Source organism: Helianthus annuus, unplaced genomic scaffold, assembly GCF_002127325.2.
Source record: "Helianthus annuus cultivar XRQ/B unplaced genomic scaffold, HanXRQr2.0-SUNRISE HanXRQChr00c003, whole genome shotgun sequence".
Classification (NCBI taxonomy): Eukaryota; Viridiplantae; Streptophyta; class Magnoliopsida; order Asterales; family Asteraceae; genus Helianthus; species Helianthus annuus.
Window position 1 is genome coordinate 205,666 of NW_023395519.1, and position 4,489 is coordinate 210,154.

Below are 4,489 nucleotides of genomic sequence, written 5' to 3' on the forward strand. Positions count from 1 at the left end.
TTATGTATCGTATGATGATGTGTTCGGTGATATGCTTAGGATTGAAACATGACTGTTATGGATAGTGATTGAAACATGACTTGATGTAATAGTTGAGTAGAGTTCCAATAGGATGATTACTTGAGTCTGTTGATGATAAATAATAAACATTATGATGTTGGATTGATGATTGGCATTAATGAATATATATGGCTGATTGTGCATGTGAATGGTATAAAAGGTGCAGCCGAATTCAATGTCTTGCATGTGATATCATTAATGTTTTTCTTGGTCCAATCGCATGTCAAGATCTGATATAGTAAACATTAGTTGTCGGCCACTGTTCTATTTAGTTTGCATTGTGTCTAGCATTGGGAGACATGTGGGATGAATGTGTGTGTGTGCCATTAGACCAAAGATTGGTCCAATAACCTTGAGGTTATAAAAAAAAGTGGGTTGGCAATAATGAAATGGGGTTATTATAAAGTGATGGGGGGATTGGTTACCTGCCGACTTTGTATTAAAAAATGGAGCCCGAGTTTTGATAAGATGGAAGGTCCGGGTTTATTAGATGATAACTTGTCCGATTTTTTTTTATGTAAAGGGGGATGGGTCCGAGCTTTAACCTATGTTCTCTAGGTCCGACCTTCTTGAAGGTTTGCCAATGGTCCGAGTTTTACATGGTGAATGGTTGTCCGAGTTTCATGTCCCCCACTAGTCCGAGTTTTATATATTGCCAACCAAGTCCGACTTTTGGTTTATGTTACAAGGGCCCGAGTTTATCATACACATGTAGTCCGATGTTTTAATGTATGTGTGCCTAACTCTGTTCACTCAGCAAACACAGTTAGATAGTTAACTCTGTTATCGTATGCACGTAATCATGTAAGTATGTAACTTAATTAAACATGTAAATCATTGATAAGTTGTTAAGCTGTTAACCCTAATTGTTCGTTAACTCTGTTAGTTAGTTAACTGGTACAGTTAAGTTATTATTTCGGTTTCTTATGTTAAATGTGTTAACCATGATAAGTGTATTGGTTATGCGAAGACATGTTATCTTGTTAAGTATGCTGATCTCGTTAAAAAGCGACAACCCTGTTAATTAGGTTACTGTATTAATGGTTCGAATTAATCAAGAACACGGTCATATGAGGCATGATTGTATGAAAACAAAATAACTGTTATATGCTGCATGATGATTGACTGCCATACACACTATGTGACGTTAGAATTGTGTACAAGATTGTTACGAACGAAAACTGATTATACATACGTGCGTACGATAGGTCGTGGTTGATTAACTGTGAGCGTGCGTATTCTTTAGCGTACCGAGCAAACCAAGGTGAGTTCACACTCTTACCAAGGCATGGGATTCCCGGGGTGTTGGGAATGGGATTGAAAGGTTGATTAGATACACTATTGACACTATGACTAGACTACCACATTACTATCCTCGGATGTGAAGGATACTTATACTGATTACTATCCTCGGATGTGAAGGATACTTATACTGATCACTATCCTCGGTTGTGAAGGATACCTATAGTTACGAGTAGTCTAGTGGATATACAACGTGGAACACCACCACCAATAACGTGGAACACCACCACCAATAACGTGGAACACCACCACCAATAACGTGGAACACCACCACCAATAACGTGGAACACCACCACCAATAGAACATACAAACGGCCCAGTAGAGCCACCTGTTACAAACGAACTTACTATTACGCATTTACTTTCTGTGAACTCGCTCAACTAGTTCGTTGATCATTCTGTTACATGCCTTGCAGATCGTTAGGTACTTGGAGCTTGCACTGGAGAAGCGGGTCGTTGTGGACAAGGATCGTGGCTTTTCTGTTGAGCTATTATGACACTTAAAACTGTTAACTACTACTGGTTTATTTACTATGCTTCCGCTACATTTTGAAACGATGATTTGTTTGATCACCTTTTGTATTGAATGGATGGTTTTCAGTTATTTTACTTAATATTAAATGCATGTTCAATATGATTGGTGGCTTGATCCTGGTCAGTCACGCTCTCAAGCGGTGATACTCCGCAGGGGGATTTTGGGGGTGTGACAACTTGACGGGAAGTAATGCAAATGTGCAGGTGTCTAACTCGTTTGCGGTGCTGGATAATGATTTGAATGATGAGAAGAGGGACCCTACTAGTGCCAAGTCCATGATTGATGAGAATAATGGTACCCGTATACATCAACCGGAAGTAGTTAAGGAGTTAAATCCGACAGAGATGGCTGAATTTATGCGTAGTAACCAGAATAATAAATCTTCTGAGGGGGCAAGCACTCCCGGTTACGAGGGTTTTTAATGGGTAGCTTAGCTGCATGGAACATAAGGGGTCTGAACCAACCCCTGAAACAAAGTGAGGTTCGTCATTTTATTGCTGAGAATCAATTGAGTATTTGTGCCATTTTAGAGTCTCATGTGGATGTAAATAAGCTGAATAAGATTTGCGAGAAGGTGTTCAGGAATTGGAAGTGGACTTCAAATGGAGACATGTGTAGTAGAGGTACGAGGGTGATTTTGGGGTGGAATGCGGATGACATTGACCTTATGGTTATTGCTCAATCCGATCAGGTTATTCATACGCAGATTTTGTTCAAATCGGTTAAAAAGAAAATTTTTTGTTCCTTCGTGTATGCGGAGAACAAATACCAGGATAGGAGAAGCTTATGGGATGATCTGTGCAAATTTAGTGGCCTCACATGTGACACTCCTTGGGTTGTGATGGGTGACTTCAACGCTGCATTGAATATGGAGGATTTTCTCATGGGTCCGTCTTCTCATACGATAGCGATGCGAGAGTTTTATGAATGTGTTCAAATGACGGAACTGATTGATATTAAAAGTCACGGGTTGCACTATACTTGGAATCAAAAACCAAAGGATGGGATAGGAATGCTAAAGAAGATCGATCGTGTCATGGGCAACATAAAACTTTTAGAGATTTTTTCGGATGCGTATGCCATTTTTCAGCCGTTTCGGGTCTCGGATCATACTCCGGCCATACTGAAGTTATTCTCTATTCATAGGGATCGGCCTAAACCGTTTAAATTCCCAAATTTTATTGTGACGAAGCCTGAGTTTCGTGATGCTGTCGTGACCGAGTGGAATAAACCGGTTGAAGGTGTGACCATGTTTTCTGTAGTGAAGAAGATGAAGGAGCTGAAATCTCACTTTCGGAGGATATTACATAATCAAGGTAATCTTCATACACGGGGTTATTGATCTACGAAATGAGTTGGATAAGGTTCAAAAACAGGTGGAATCTCATCCGTTTGATGCCGCTCTTAGAGCTTCAGAAGTCATATGTTTACGTGATTTCAAGGCTGCTAGCTATGATGAGGAGTGTTTCTTGAAGCAAAAGTCCAAAGTGCAATGGTTATGTGCTGGTGATTCTAACACTTCTTATTTCCATAATTGTGTGAAAAATAGGAATGCGAGAAATAAGATCAATTGCATCAAGGATACGAACGGTAATCAGTATGAGGGAAGTGATGTTGCGGCTGCCCTTCTTAACCATTATTCGGCCTTCATGGGTACGGAAGATCAGGTTGTGAGTCTTGATGATCCTGATTTATTTGTTAATGTTTTACAACAAAATGTGGCGGCGGATATGGTGAGACATGTCACGGATGATGAGGTGAAACAGGCTATGTTCAGCATAGGTGAAAACAAGGCCCCTGGTCCGGATGGGTACACGTCTGCGTTTTTTAAAAATGCGTGGGATATAGTGGGTAGTGAGGTTATAAAAGCGGTGCGTGATTTCTTTAATAATGGACAAATTCTGAAGCAAATTAACCACACGATCTTAGCGTTGGTGCCAAAGATAGATACCCCAAATACGGTGCTTGACTATAGGCCGATATCATGCTGCAATGTGATTTACAAATGTATTAGCAAAATAATCACTGTTCGTTTGAAGGGCAGCTTGGGGATTTTAGTGAACATAAACCAGTCCGCGTTTGTTCCGGGTAGGAAGATATCGGATAACATTCTCATTACGCAGGAGCTTATGCATAATTATCATGTGAATCGTGGTCCGCCGAGGTGTGCATTGAAGATAGACATCCAGAAAGCTTATGACACTGTAAGTTGGTCTTTTTTGGAATCTATTCTAAAACGGTTCGGGTTTCACCGGAAGATGGTATCTTGGATTATGGCATGTGTCACTTCCGTGTCCTATTCAGTCAGCATAAATGGTGAGTTGCATGGGTATTTTTCGGGGAAACGTGGTCTTCGTCAAGGAGATCCAATGTCCCCATATCTATTCACGTTGGTTATGGAGGTGTTATCCCTCATGTTGCAAAAGATGGCGTTAAATCCGGCTTTTAAGTTCCATAGCCAATGCTCTAAACAAAAGATTATTAATGTGTCCTTTGCTGATGACTTATTTGTTTTTGTTAATGGGGATACTGGATCGGTTCAGCTAATTCGGAATGTGTTGGAGAAGTTTACGAGTGTCTCGGGATTAGTCC